The sequence below is a fragment of the Uloborus diversus genome, chromosome 10, assembly GCF_026930045.1.
Source record: "Uloborus diversus isolate 005 chromosome 10, Udiv.v.3.1, whole genome shotgun sequence".
Classification (NCBI taxonomy): domain Eukaryota; kingdom Metazoa; phylum Arthropoda; class Arachnida; order Araneae; family Uloboridae; genus Uloborus; species Uloborus diversus.
The window spans coordinates 61,675,432-61,692,086 of NC_072740.1; positions in this window are offsets into that span (position 1 = coordinate 61,675,432).

Here is a 16,655-nt window from a genome sequence, read left to right on the forward strand (position 1 = left end):
AAATCACATGAGGGGACGGGAGCATGGCCACAGCCCTCTCATCCAAAAAAATGAAGTAAATACATATAACTGGTTTAATCTGAAAGTAATAAATTTTTAGAATAAAAACCCCGATTGCAGAACGAAACCATTTCTTCCAAGCCTTTCCATACCATTGCAGATCACAATTTAATCTGCTATTAAATTTTGCCCAAGTTGGAACAGGCATTACAGTCTTCTACCCCCTCCCCCTCATCCCCATTAATACGTTACTACATATATAGTTTACATATTTATGGGCCCATTTAAATTCGAAAAATTATTGCAGTACTAAAAATTTCTGAAACCTCATTTTTATGTAGTGTAAATTCAGACCTCAGTGAGGAAGGAGGAGGGGGGAGGGTAGAAGCTCCCTTAGCGCCCCCCCCCCCTCCGGATCTGCTACTGCCATATGATATTAAGAGTATCTTGCCCTAGGCATTTTTTTTTTCGTAAATATCTTCAGAAGTCACCAATGTCAATGGCTCGCTACTTTCACTTCAGTAAATTAAATGGTGGAACGGTTGAAAAGCCATTTTTTTTCCCATTATGAGCTCATTACAATCCCAGTCAGAATTTTTATTCATAACTACGGCAGTCAAAGCACATGATTTTCAGTTACCGCTTTTCACATTTTCAATTAACAGTTACATGGCGAAGAAATTGCAACATCTAAAAACATCTGTAAATCTCTTTCTCACAAGTTCATTATTACTTTTTGGAAAGAACCCTTTACAGTACCATTCTGAAATTTTTTACCACTTATGCACCACATTTATTGAGCAATCCGAGTTCCTTATTGTCCTTATTTAACCGCTGTTGAGATCCTTTGATTTTTCAGCTTGGACCAGGGGCCTATGCCCCACCACCGTCCTCTGCAGGCACGGCTCCTCTGGTCCTGAGCACTGTTCCCGGAATCCGCTTCTCCTGGGCGGCGGCGTCCATGTCCTACACACACGCACGCTCATACACACACACACACACACACGCGCCCTTACACACATACACACACGCCTACGTGCATACACACAGGTCAACGCACACACACTAGTCTACACATGCACGTACGCGCGCCTACGCACACACACACAACTATACACACGTAACCAACCAGGAGGAGGGACAGGCTTGGGAGGACAGGAGCCGTTTCTAGAAACAATAACTCCAATGAGTAGGGTCCTGTCTCAACTCGTGATTGCGAAAAACATAATTTGAATTAAAAATTTCAGAATACAAATTTTTTTTTCTCTTTTTTTGAAAATATCAAGCAATGCTTTTTATGACTTTGAAATATTAGTGTCGCATAATCTTGCGAAGTGACAAATAAATTTAAATCATATTCCCCCCCCCCCCCCGAGAGCTTTAAAAAATACCTAGTCGAACACTCTCGCCCTCATAGGAGCTGAGAAAAAAGCACCGAAACTTTTTACATTTTTCGAGTTTTCCTGGGGAGCGTTCTCCCACAAAAACAAACGGTCTAAAATATCTGATTTTTTTTCCTTTCAAAACACAGGTGCAGTAGATCCTGTAAATTTTATTAGAATTGCTTGACATGAATTTGTAAGTAATTGAAAAAGTAATTTATGTTGTAAGTAAGTAATTAATGTTACATAATTAAAAGTGTGCTCCTTTTAATGATATGAAGAAAAATCAAATTAAAGAAGACCATTTTGAGATTGCTCTTTTTAATTGAGACAATATTGACGAAAACTTTTTTGACTGAACTGGAAAAAATTCAGCAATTATTTGGGCTATCAAGATGCCACTTGCATAGAAACAGGCTACAAACGAGGAAATAATTAGCTTCAGAAAACTAATCTCTCAGCAGGTACAAGCCGATGTGTATGGTTGGAATTTGTAAAAATGCGATTTTTATCCTGCTTTCGCAGCAAATTGAGAAAAATCTACCATGCATCGATCTTTTGCTATATAACTAGGCTCTTCTACCGCAAAAGTTGTTCAGGATCACCAATACCAGTATTGTAACCAGTGGCGGATCCAGCCGATTGTTTTGGGAGGGGTCATCGGAAATTTTTGAACAAACTCCGAACTCCCCAGAAATTTCATTAAAATGAAGTTTTAAAATCTCAATTTTCGGGGTATCGCGACATTAGGTGAAGGGGTGGATTTAGGAATCTCCCTCGAAAATGTTTCAAAATTTAAATTTCTGAGTAATTCTTGAAAATTAGGAAACTAAAAACGCATTTTGTCTATTTTTGATGATGTACGGAGAAAGGTCAGGATTCGGGCGCCGGCCCCAAAATACTTTTTGGAAATAAAACTTAGAAACCAAAATAGTCTGTCATTATACATTGAGAAGTTAGAAGAGGATGGGTCTTCTTTAGCTCTTCAGCTGTCCAGCCTAAAAATGCACCTTTAGGTAATGTTTGCTTACATTAAAGGAAATGTGAAGGTGCTTAGAATCCTTCCTTGCTGGAAATATTTTGCCTTTGAGGCTCTAAAAATTCGATTTTTAACTATATTTATACATATTTTAGAAAGGGATGGAAGATTCGTTAGCTCCTCCAAAAACTTATTTTTAAAGCTATCATCGCGATATAAACTAGGGAGGGAGGGGGTCCTATCAAAAATCGTTTGTAATTGAAGTCACAAAAAATTTCATTTAAGTTGCTTTTAAGCAAGTTAAGTGATAAGGCTGGATAAGCTAGTTTCCGTTGACATGTTTTCCAAATAAATGCAATTTTTTGCTACATATCAAGGCATTTGTGAAAGGACATAGGAAAAGGGGGCTCTCCCCCTAGTTTCGAAATTAAAGCCATAAAAACGAAAATTTAGGCTCTCTTTGGTCTTGTGAACAATAGGTATACTCTGAGAACAGCAGCATTTAGAGATCGTCCAAGTGTCTGTAGTTTTAATCAAGAAATGATGTAAAAGATGGAGAAAATTTTTGGAAATAAAAGTTTTGTTTTGAGGATAGGGACATAATTTATCTCCCAATTAAGGCCTATACTTTTTCAGTAAAACACATGTGTTAAATTTTGATATCTTCTCATAGTTTTTTTCTTTTTTTTTCTTAAAAACATTCCTACATTCACAAGGCTTTGGGAGGGGCCATGGCCCCCATGGCCCCCCCCTGGATCCGCCCCTGATTGTAACCATCTCAGGCCGAGAGCAAGGAAAGCACAAACTTGATGATTTTGTCGTTTTAATCGCAACGCGGAAAAAGAGGCCAAACTATGGATATCGGCAGATATATACAATTTATGGATATTTGGCATAGCTTCATATTCGTCTTCTATGAACATCCGTTAAAATTTTCATAAAAATTGGAGAGGGTCGATTGGGAACCCCTAGGTCACTTGACATGGAACGACCCATGTATATTGCATTTTAATTCGACTTTTTCGAACCAGATTAAAAATTTGTATTAATAAAAAAATAATAATAATAACTACTCTTTATGTCGAGAGCTGGTATCTTTTAGACGTCAGTCCATTTTTATTTTCCCCCATTTCTGGCAAAAGTATATAAATATTTATTTATTGTTTATACTTGCACTTGAAGTTTACATTTTAAAACTTCTTTTTCATCTATAATAAATGTTTTCAAAATAACTCTTGCATTTTTATTCATACACTCTTTAAATTTTCAACTGGAAGTAATGATTTAAGCAAGACTAATTTCTACGTTTCCTTTTCTCCACTTTTACAAATATGCATACAATGTAGCGACAAGGATACTTTACCAATACCTTTTTTTTTCAGATCCACCTTTAAGCGCAACACTTGAAGATTGCCTGATTTTTTTCAGTTAAAAAATTTAGGTTCTGAAAAATGGGGCTTCTAGTGATAGAAAAAGTGTCTGCTGGCCCCTGGCTGCTAACCATTTGAATTTTCAGGTTGAGTAATACAAAAATAAATTTACTTCCCAGTTTTTTGCAAGTCGGCGTGGTTTTTGCTGTTTTTGGGATAATTTACAGCACATACCTTCTGCCCCCCCCCCCCCGCCCTATAAAATTTGAAATTACGGGCCTGGAGACAAACTCTATATTAACAGAATCAAAGATAAGGACGAAGGCTGTACAGACTTTAAAAAGGATGAAGTAGTGAAATTTAGAAGTGCTTAGCTACTTAGCATGATTAAAATTGTCGATTTAAATCAATTAATTCATTTCTTAAGTTTAAAAAAAAAATTATTGGTCGACCATTTTTTTTTAAACGAAAAAAAAACATCAATAATATTTTGGAAAAAAGTTATGAAAAACATGTTAGAAAGTTGCGATTTTTTTGTCTTCGATAATTAGAATTCCGCTTACAAAACTCTAGGGACAGCTATCAACGATACTGTCCCAAGATCTGATGTGCCAGCTTCTAACGAAATAGCGGGAAGCGAGAAGTCAGCATGTGGGGGAATGCGGGATACTTTTGAAGTAAGGGCAGACGCAGACAACACCAACCCCGAGCCCCTAGGCACCATGGAGCTATGCTCATAGCTCCATGCTAGGCACAGGCGAAGAGCCTCAATGACGACTATAAATCACTTGTGTAGTTCAGTACCAGGGTCTTTGGAAGAGGAGACTAGGGTTGGACCATCTCCCGAAACAGGTTGTGGGGGAATGAAATTGGTGACGCAGCAACGGAAGCACTCGCGGAGCAGTTTAAGGCGATTTCAATCATGGAGCTATGAGTAATAAGGAGAAGACATCACCACTGAAACTCCGCAGTGGAAGTGAAGCAACCGCGAAGATTCGCGGCCATCTTGTGGCTTTCATCGTACGCTTTCGACTCGATGCGCTGGTTGACTCAATGCCTTTGCTTTTGAACAATAATAGATAATTTATGGTTTTCTGAAGAGCAATAATCCAGGGTTTTTCCCCGTCAGTTTAATGAAAAGAAATGGTGGAAAATCGTTGCTCTAAGAATAAGAGCTCTTCAATTAATTCAAGAATTAAAATGCTGTTACTGTGCATATATTCTGTTTTGGTATAGGGTGTGTGTGTTTTTTTTTCAGAGCGAAGGAGGTTTTATCAAAAATAATGCTAAAAGCAGGGTATAAAATTTATTTCCAACCGTCTAGTAATAATTTCAAGGCTCTTATATAAAGAACGGTGACTTTTTTTCGAACAAATCCTTTACGTATCGTGTTTGAAATAAATTTAAACCACTGGATATTTGAATACTTTATTCATCAAGTATTATGTAAAGTAAAATTAACTAAAACCAACGAAATAATTTGCATTAAGTAAATGTTCTCAAAAAGAGCTTTAAACATAATTGAAAGATGGGAATAAGAAAATGAATAGAGCCTTTTCCACTTGATTTGAATTACTTATTCCCAATTTATTTTTTGAAAAGGGAAGATGCAAATCAAAATGAATATTACAAATATTTATTTACTGAATACTTTAGGATTACATAACAAAAATATTACCTGGGTGTCAATGATTTAAATCATTTTTTTACCTTAAACCCTGGAAATCTCCCTGAATTTTTTTAATTTTATTAGTTCTGAATTTTTTTAGTCTAACCCTCTTTCATTATATTGATTTTGTCCTAGGTGTTTTTCCTCACTTGACCATTTTTATTTAAATTATCTCTCTTTTACCACATTTTTTTTTTCTTTTTTTTGTGTCTGCACAATATTTTTTTCAATAAGTAGTCACTGGATTAAGGAACTTTTTTTATGAAAACAATGAGGGATTTTGTTGCACATAGATATAAAATGGGTGTGCAGAAAAATTCCATACTTTGTTGCTATATTGTGTGCATTTTTGTACACATTGGAAAAGATAAACTTATTAATACTGCTCCAAGCATAAATTGTTGTTAAAAAATTTAGAGTATGCTCATAAATTTATTTTTGAGAAATCATCAATCGAAGAGATTGAAGTTTATACATTTTTTGTTAACTATAATTGTAGATGGTCTCGGGACCAGTTTTCGAAATACTTTACCAGAAAGTGGGCAAATAAAATTGCCAGCTCTTTCCTATTGTAAAATATAATTTTTATACAAAAAAAAAAAAAAAAAAAAAAAAAAACAAAGCTAGTGAAGATTAGAAAAAGGCATATGCTATAAGGCCAATTTGTTTATTTTCCTCTTTTTTTACCAATTTAAAGTGCACTAATATGTCATTTAAATTAAATTTGACAAGAATCATATGCTTTGTATTAAACAGATTTTTCATCATGTCATGAAAGCTTTTTACTGAAATACTCAAAATATAAGAGTGGTAAATTTAGAAAAATATCAATATTAAATTTAATTATATTTTACAAATGTTCTAATTTTTTTTCTATAGAATCAAAAAAATCGGATTTAAATCAAATAAATCCGAATTTTTTTTATTATTTTCCAAAAAAAAAAAAAAAAAAACAGGAATTTTTACTCTGGATATTACTTGTATCAATATAAAATATATTTTTCAGTTTTGAAAAGCACATTCCAGAGCAACAAAATGTGTTTTTGAATATTTATTCCAAAAAATAAAGGGAGTACAATATTTTACAATGTTTGAATCAAGGACAACATTACTTTTTGAAAACGTACAGGAAATAAAATCCTTATAATATTCCACTTCGACATAAAAAGGACTTGCGTAAAAGCATTGTACCACAGAAGTATAAATAAAAGGATTCAGAACAATAACAAAAACTGAACAATTGCTGTGAAATGAGTTTAAATATATTATAAACAAAAATAGTTTTATTTACACTTTTCACACAAAAACAGTAAGGTCAGATACTTCTTGGACAGCACTTGTACTTTAGGATTAAAGAAAATACTGTCAGCCTGCTTAATTAGGTAAAGGATAAACGAATGCTCCGCTTATACGAACAAAAAATCCTAGAACCAAATTTTTACCCATAGATAACGTTAAGAAGCCCTCGGATAATAGAATAATATTGATCAGCTTTCAGAAGTATTTTTGCTGAGAAAAATTTTAAATATACAAAAAATAAATTAAGGGCAATTACATTGACATAAAATAAAAAATGATAGATTGCGCCTACAACGGGTGAGAAAAACATTCATTCCATCAAAACATTTTTATCATTCTAATTTCTACTGTCACTGTTGCTGCCATTACAAAAAAAAATAATAATTGAATAAATGTCGGTTAGTTATAAATTAAATAACGCAAAAGAATATAAACATTACAGACGAGAAGGTTAAAAAAATGGTAATAAAAGAGCTCCCAAAAGACCTTGAGCAAGTAATCCACTACCGTATATACTCGCGAATAAGTCGAGAAATTTATTACAAAAAATGATGTTTAAAGTTGGAGGTCGACTTATACGCGGGTCAGAATTTCCGAAAAATTTTACCGATTTTTTTCTTTGAAAAAAACACTCAAAAACGTGATCATTTTCCCGATTTTGGTCCATCCCTTTTAAGCAGATGCTAAAGAAGTGAATACTTGAACATTCTGCTATGATTTTACATAGTCTGACTGGGAATAAAGAATAAATAATTACCGTAACTACGCAAAAAGTGCGGGGATCGCTGTTTTCGCGAATTTTCCCAATAGTCGCGAATTATTGCTCATTTTTTAAAAAAATGATATATAAAATGGCTACAGCATAAAATTTTGTCGATATAAAATCAAAATAAAAGCATCAAGTAAAAAAATCGTAACAGCGAAATCGAACCATTTATACAAATCGCAATTGCAAAAAGTGAACCCTTTTGGTGCAAAAGAATAAAAATCGGACGTTTTTTAACATAAAAATGTTCATTGCATTTCATTTTCCTCCATTTTATAACGTTTAAACTCAAAATTAGCGGCAAAACGCTGAACAACTTGTCATGTTCAACTCCTGAACATCAGAAACACACCATGTTATGAAATGCAGTCTTTCAATGTTTTGAACACCACAAGATGGCTGCCAGTCAAAAGAACAGTTAACTAAGCTTCCGAAACGGCTTCAGCGTATCTCGCTCATGTCGTCTCCTTATTACTCATAGCTCCATGATTTCAATAGGAAATGACATTGCTTCGGTCCTATTTTTGGACATAAAAGCATAATTTGGAAAAAAAATTAAGCCTTCGTGTCTTAATTTACATTCTTTGATACTAGTGTTTATGTCTCATTCATATTTTACGAGAATAATTTTGAATTCGAATAAAATGGAAGAACAAAACTTGATCATGATTGACTTCAAACTAGAATTATTATGAAACTAAACCAAGTTTGAATTCAACTTAAAATAATTTTGTTAGAAGAAAAGGGTAATCTATTTGAGTCATTAAATTCGAAAACTGCTATGAAAAAATCTTTTCCTGAGTTGGAAGCGAAAGTACTGTTGTTCATTTACTTTAATGTTTATCTTCAAAATATTGTAGAAGAGAGAAAGAATCATTATTAATATTAATAATATAATAAATTAATATTAATTATGAAGGGAAAAACGAATTTATCAATGAATAATCATTGAATTTAATAATGTATAGCAACTATATTGGTTCAAAATAGTTATACACTTACATTTATAAAATATATATATTAACATAGAGGGAAAAATACAAATACTCAGAAACTGATTACCACATGGTACTTCATTTATACGTTTTTTTATGAAAGAAATTACATATCTTATGAAACATTTTTAAAGCAATTACTGTTATTACAAGCATATATTTTCCAATTACTGTTACTCGTGTATAAATGGAAAAATTTTGTAACTATATTGATTCAAAATGCAAATAACTGTGTACATAAATGACTACAATAGATGCAGTGAAATATTCTTTTCGCAAAATATTAAAATAACTAGATAAATAAGTACGGAATATCAGAGTCTGGTTGTTACATAACGTTTCTCTAATAACCCCAATAAAATATTATCCTATGAAATATTTTTAAGAACAAACCTTTACTTTAAACTGATATTTCCAAGAACTGTTGGCTGTGACTTTTCAAATGGATACCAATGCTGAACATTCAAAATATGATTAGCTATGTAATTACTGACGATTTTGATTCAAATAAATGAAATAAGGTATAATAAATACATATACTGAAATATTTGCATTTGTAGAATATATGCACAACTCTAGATGGGAAAATATGTATTCTCCTAGACTGACACCGCATAAAGTTTTATTTGAAGTTTATTATCAAATGATTTTTTGTTTGTTTTTTAACAGTTCATTTAAGACAAATTTTTCAAGTACTGTTGCTCAAAATTAATTCATGAAATATTTACATTTACGAAATAAATGAAACAACTAGTGAAAATATTGATTCTTCGAAACTTAAACCACATAATGTTTCAATATTAACTCCAGTATTAAGAGATCTCTTATCCTATGAAACATTTTTGAGAACTCATACTATAATTTCAAACAGATATTTCTGATAACAGCGCGCTCGCGAATTATCGTTATCGAATAAATATAAATGACGACAATTCAAAATATTTGCATCTGTAGAGTATACGAATAAATGTGTACAACAATAGAGGAAAAAAATAAGTTTTCTCCGAAATTGACACAACATGACATTTTATTAATGGTCATTCATAAATCACTATTTCGGAAATTTATTATATGTACTGTAAAACAACCTTTCTTCCTTTAAAAAACTATTTAAAATAGACATTATTCAAGCACTACCGCCCGTAATTAAATCATAAAAAATTACATTTGTAAAATATATATTACAAGTATAGTGGGAAAGATATAGATTCTCCAAACTGAAACCACATAATAACGCCACATAAAACTAAGAATTAAAGAATGGAATATGAAGCACTGTAGCAATTTTTGAAAAAGAATTTAGAAGAATTATGAAAAATTCTCCTGTTTCTTTGAAATTTCATGCCCCGGGGAGTTCGTGCGATAAATAGCGCGAGCCGAAAAATTAAAATTGAAGATGCAAACCAATATTGAGCAATGGAAACAAGCAAGTCAGTGCTTCCAGGATGACGTCAGAGACGGTCATTTCCCCCCTCCTTTAGCTACGAAGCGGCGAAACTGGAAGATCAAAGACACAGTCCCACCCTCCTTTTCAACCACCCTGGTTCAGTACTTTCTCCTAAATTTCGTCTCTGATTGGATACTCGTCAGTCAATCAAGTCTGCTTAGCCCATGCCTTTTTGCTATTCCGTAAAATGATTTCCTTTGAAACGGTGGTCGAGTTCCAAAATAGATCTCAGTACTGCGGCCCCTTAAAGTAGATAACATTGGAAGATAGTTGGTTTAGCGTTGAAATTCATAATGGAATAACGTTAGAAAATGTAGGTAAAGTGTTGTTTTTTTTACATCGAAATTACGTTTGGAAAGTGTTAGTTTACTGTTGTGTTTTACATTGGAACAACATTAGAAAATGTTGGTTAAGTGTTGCTTTTTACATCGAAATTACGTTTTTAAATGGTTAGTTTACAGTTGTATTTTACATTAGAATAACGTTGGAAACTAACCAATAACCAACCGTTGGACAACCGTTTTCCGACGTACCGTTTTAAGGTACGTTCCGACGTAAGATGCCGACGCTGGTCCAATGTAATATGATAACGTTGGACCAATGTTCGTGTGCTAGCTGGGAACCTTGTCTTCGTGTCATAATCATTATAAAAATGTTCCTAATTAAAACAGTTCATTTTTCCACATCTCGGTGAAATTATATAGCGTTTAGTGTTTGATTGACTTGAAATTCTTAAGATATTTTACTTCCACATTTAAAGTAGAAAAGTGCATTTTTGTTTTGTTTTTATGGTGGGTGGAGGGCTCTTTTTGCTCTTAGGGGAGTCCTTGCAATATTTACGGGGGTGCGCCTCTGTTCGAAAGGGTGATGAGCACCCTGCTAATAGAACTAACGGTTTAAGAACGCTGCAACGTCATCAATCAACAGCTGACGTCATCAAATAAATTAACCGGCGCAACCGGTTGCTCTTCGAGCTCAAATTTTTCACGTCGTGTTTCATTTATCAATCTAGTTTTTTGAATATTCCCAAAGAATATGTTCTTTGTTCTATGTTACGCTATATTTTTGTTAGAACTTTGAATTAAAACTGTTTTTTATGCCTAACGTCAGTGTATATATTGTATACTATGACGTCAGTAGTTAGTCACCGGTTGTTCTAATTTTTGAGTGGCTATCGAATTTTTGAGTAACTAAAACTGCCACACGTTCTTTACCCGAAGTAATGGCTTGTGTTTGCATAGAGAAATCGGGTGCACCGGTTGGTTGATTCGATTAGTCAGTGGTTGATTTGATGGCGTGGGATAGCTGCGTTTATAACCCGAAATAAAGCATGAAAAATCATTTCTACTTTGTCCAGTAGTTGTGTAGAGTCAAGCGAGAGTCTAAAACTGCTACAACGACCAGACAAGCTAGAAATTAATTTTTTATTTTTTATTTTGGATTATAAATGCAGCTGTCCCATTCCTCCGGACTATTCACCATTCACTCCAGGGTCCCCCACATCTACCACAATTTTAGGTTTAACCAATTGGATGGGACCCGGAAGACAGTTCTGATTTTTTGATCCAGACCAGAAACCGAGCAATCCCTGGTCCATCACCCCTAGGGGTATCGTTTCACTTGGAGGACTTTGTGACTACGAGCATATATAACGTCTCCCAGTCACCATTAATGAAGACGGTGGATCTTCGACCGGCTAGGATCGAACATGGAACCCTCCGGTCACAAGTCCAATGCCTTCCTTACTGATCAGGCTACCACGGGCCTCATTCCTCCGGACCTTTCCCGCTATTGTCCTACTTGACGTATTATTGTTAATAACAAGGGCCGAATTAGCCATAGAGCAGAAGTTACAAATATGCTACGGACCCCGCGCTTCTGGGGACCACGCGCCGTGAGAAAGAAAACATCCAAAAAGAAATCAAGCTACTTTCCCTCCATTTACACTTCTCTCTCTCTCTCGTCATTTTCTCAGAAGAAACAAATGTTCAGGCAAATTAAAAAAATCTACTTTTTTCACTAAGCGTAAACTCGTAACGTACACAGGATAATACCATCCTGACCATTATATTATCGGTACTGCGAGTAGGGTGGGGGGGGGGGGGGATTTTGCGTCCTTTGAAGACGATAAGCGCCTTCAAACTGACAATTATTGAGAATAGTCACTGCTTGAACTAACTCCATTTGTTTGTCCTTTTTTTCCTTTTTTTACCTATCTAGCTATTGGAGGCAAAAAGCTTGGAGCGGTTTTTGAAAGTAGTTTATAGTTTTGTCAATTATATTTCGATTAGAACCACTTTACCTTCTTGATACGCACTTGAGACTAAAAGAAAATACAGTTTTGTGCTGCAAAAGTCAATCTGCGGCCTGGGGACAGTGGTGTTCCCATAGGATATACTCCATATACGCCGTATACTCTCAAACATTTTTTTAGATACATAGCGTATACCCTCAAGCAGGACCGTCCGAAGAGCTGACGATGCCCGGGGCGAAAGTGCCCTGGTGCCCCCCCCCTTAGACGGTCCCCTCAATTGTCTAAGCCTCCCCAATACACATAGAAAAATCAAGTAAGTTATAACATCAGTGCATCATACGTGTGAAAGTGTACTTGCTTTTTCTACACGTTAATGAACAGAACAATCAGAAGGCTATGCATAATACAAATTAAAACACAAACAATGAATCAATTTCTAATATTTGTAAAACATTAATGCTACAAAAACTTTTCGAAAAATAGAAATCTTAAAAATCCAAATATTTATCTAGCAAAATGTTAGCCCACTAGATTAAAAACAAACAATTAAAACTGAATTGTTTATTCATATTGATCAAACGAAGAACACGAATAAATAATTTGCTGATTATAAATAGAAAATGTATTTATCGAATTAAATTACATCAAAATTAAATTTCGATCTGGTCTCATCCAATGATTCTTTTACATCAAATATTTGTAAGTTTTAGGGAGAAGCCCACAAATACACAGCAACATCGAAAATCGCTCAGAATTGCGTTTTTGGAACTCTAATTTCGAAAAATCACTGGCCCTAACAAAATATGGACTTACAAACTGCGTTATAAGACTTGAGTTAAAAAAAATATTCGTGCAAGGGTCTCCATGCCGCCTTTCTTTAATATCACAAGCAATGGGTATTTTAAACGACACTTAGAAAAAATTTAAGTGGAATAGCCCTTGAATATAAAACATTGCTTAAATTTTTTGGACCATAATTTTGAACAATTTTCCTGGGAAATGCTCCAGATCCTCCATCAATAAAATCTTCAAAGTTTGTCTAAAGTTGCGTTTTTGAAACTTCAATTTCGAAAACTTGCAGGGGGAGAAGGAGTTTATTTTAATCTATTAAAAAAAATAATCGATCAGAAACAGTCTCAGAGCTCCCTCCCTTACCCTCTTCAATAAACATGGCCTATAATCGCGTTTTTAAGGCTATAATTGCGTTTTTAGGACTAAAAGTTTCAAAATTTTGACCGGACACCTTTTGACCTTTTTCTATCCGATCCAAAAAAAAAAAAAAAAAAAGTTTTTTCAATGTTCCCCCTTAAAACTTTTTTCTGGTTACTTCACTGGCAGAGGGGCAGAATTCAAGCAAATTTGGTGAGAACTAGACAAAGGAGAAGTGCCTTTCGTTTGATTCTAAACAGTTATATTCTCAGAAAATTTATCTGCTTCAATGATATAAAGGAAACGAATAATTTGGAGACTTAGAGAGAGGAATATTTTCGTGCCGTAGGAAAAAATAGAGAATCGTTGCAATGATTCTCTATTTTGTGTGTCTATAACTGTGTATCTATGATAAACGAAATGAGGGGGTGCCGTAGGCGCGCCCCTAATTTTATACGATCGGGGCATTTTATACGATGAGGGGAGCCCCTCATTTCGTGTGAATGTCATGTTCCTTCAAAACGAGGGTTGCCTTGCGGCGCCCCCAAATTTTGTGGCGCCCGGGGCGTTTGCTCCGCTCGCCCCCCCCCCCCCCCTTCGTACTGCCCTGCCCTCAAGTTGCAAAAATTTTCATATTATGACATATTATGTATATGATCGCATACACATATTGCGCGTAAATGGATTACTGGAAGTATACCCTCAGAACAATTGATGGGAACATCACTGCCTGAGGCAACTATGACGACGATTAAAAAAAAAAAAAAAAAAAAAAAAAAAAAACTTTTATCACATCAAATGCTAAACGATTTTACTTTCGCACGTACCAGCAACAGTCAAACTGCATTTAAACAATAGCTCCAGATGTAAAATTGATAAATGGCAAAAAAAAAAACTATGTACGAAATATTAAATTTGGTGATAAAACTGTTTCATGATTACAAGTCAAACTTTCACATATTTAGGTTTGCATCGAGTACGGGTCACCACTAAATTAAGGGGACTTATGCCTTAGCTTGTTTGGTCTCTTGTGGTCCACCAACAGATTTATATTTCTACTTTTCATGAACTACAATATCGAAGCCAGACCCGAATCTATAAATTTTGCCCCCCCCCCCCCCTGCAACAAAATCTATAAAGCTTTTCTCCAGAGGTCAGCAGTGTATATTTGCAGCACTAATAAGTATTAGTGCTAGTTTTTTTTTCAATTTTTTCTTCAACTTCTTGGATCGGTGGGTCCTTTAGGACGTTTTGGCCCCCCGCACTGCGCGGACGCAGATCCGGGCCTGATCGAAGCGCAAGTCATAGCAAAATGTATAAAATAATGGAACGGCGGAAGATGTTTCAGACTTCATACAAATTTAAATAGGAAGAGAAAAATATTTCAAATATTTTATGAAAAGTCGCACCATTAGTTTTCAATGTTTGAAGACCAAAAAAAAAAAAAAAAAACGAAAATTTATCTAGAGATTCAGAAGTTAGGGTATTTAAATTAAATAAAATGGGAAAAGAGCTCCTGCAAAATATCACCTTAGTCTTATTAGTATAATGTTTAAAGAAGTCCACTGAAGCCGCAGACGTTTCTATCTTGAACAAATGGAATATTAGGGTGGAAATTGAAAATTTCTTTATGGAAATCCTTAACAATTAAATGTTTCTGAAAAAAATAGTGGAATAGAATTTCCAGCAAAATTTGTACTGAAAACAAATCAATGATGGTGTAGCAAAGGAGGCATGGAGGAAGTCCTCGAACCTAATCCATTGCTTTTGCATCACCATAGTAGCCTTGAACTTTATTATTCCAACTTGAAATGCAGAAAAATTCAGCGCGATGGTCTTAAGTTTATTTTTAGGGTTTCACCTTCGAAAATATTTCGGGTTGCAGGGAAGAGTCCCTGAAACCCATCTCACACCGAATTGTTACCAGCGATGACCTTATATCACGTTTTCAACATTTCAATTTCTAAAAATCTCGAGGGGTAGGCTTTTGAACTCCCCCCCTTAAATTACCAAAGATCATATAAAATTAACCTGTGAAAAAGTGAAACTTCAAAAAATTTCGGTTTAAAATTGGATTTTTAGAATTAATTACTCTTTTCCACCAACATCATTAAAGATCATCTACGATTCCTCTTAGGACTTCAATTAAAAAAAAAAATTCTTGGAGAGAGCCGTTGCGAACCCGATTTCTCCCTCTAATCCAACTTTACCTAAGCTGAGATACAATCGCGTTTTTTAACTTTAGTTTCGAAAAATCTCCAAATAAGCCCCCCCCCCCGAACCTCCTCTCCCCTTAATGTCATCAGAGGTCGTTAGAATTGCGTTTTTAGAACTGAAACATCTAAAGTGTTTCGTGGCCCTCCCTCTCTTTAGATAGTCAAAAATTGCATTTTTGGAATTAAAACCTACAAAAACGCGTAGTAACAGTGAGACGAAGGCCAATACGAATATAAGGGAAACATAGCCTTCTAAAATTATATCCTTATGTAGACTATAGCCTGGGGATGGCATTAAGGGCAATGAAGTACCTTTAAAGTTACGCATAAAGCAATGGAAACTTTCTGGAGAAAGTCCCCTAAAACCTGAAACTGCGTCTTAGGAAACTTCTAAAAATTTCTGGAAGAGTAAACCGATCTCTATTCTCCTAACGTCATCAAAGGTGGCAATCGTACATTTAGGATATCCAATTTCGAAAATTTTTCGAGAGAGAGTTCCATACCCCATCTCCTCCCCTAACGTCAGAAAATATGTTTTTCATATACGATTTTGGGATTTAAATTTCGAAAAAAATTCTTCAGTATAGCCTCCAAATATCGCCTTTCTCTCTCATAAATAAAAGCGCTCTGAAATTGTCTTTTCAGAACTTGAATTTTGGAAAAATTTGTGGAAATGCAATATCTACTAAATACGAACATTTAAGTGACTCTCTCCAGTAGCAGTCCGCGAAAACTTAAAAAGTACGTTTCCCGCATTCAATGCGTAAAGCTACTTTTAACCGCATTTTGTTTCTAAGCGACTGTATGCACAAGTTTCATAGACAGTAAGGTCAGTCAAGTAAAGCTGAGTTATTGCTGAGGCGACTGACTGGGAAACAAAGGGTATAATTTTTGGGAGATTCAATGGTGCGTGAGGTGGGAAACTCAATAGGCAGAGTTAGACGTTAGGTGGCTAGATGTTGTTTGTCAGGGGCTCGGGTGAGAGATGTAAATAGGGTTGCTGAAAAGAAGGGGGTATTTAATAAAGAGGATGTAGTTACTTTGTAGGTGGGAACTAACGATGTAGGCCATATTAACAACGATGAGTTTACAAAGGAATGGGATTCCCTGTTGGACAAAGCAACCAACT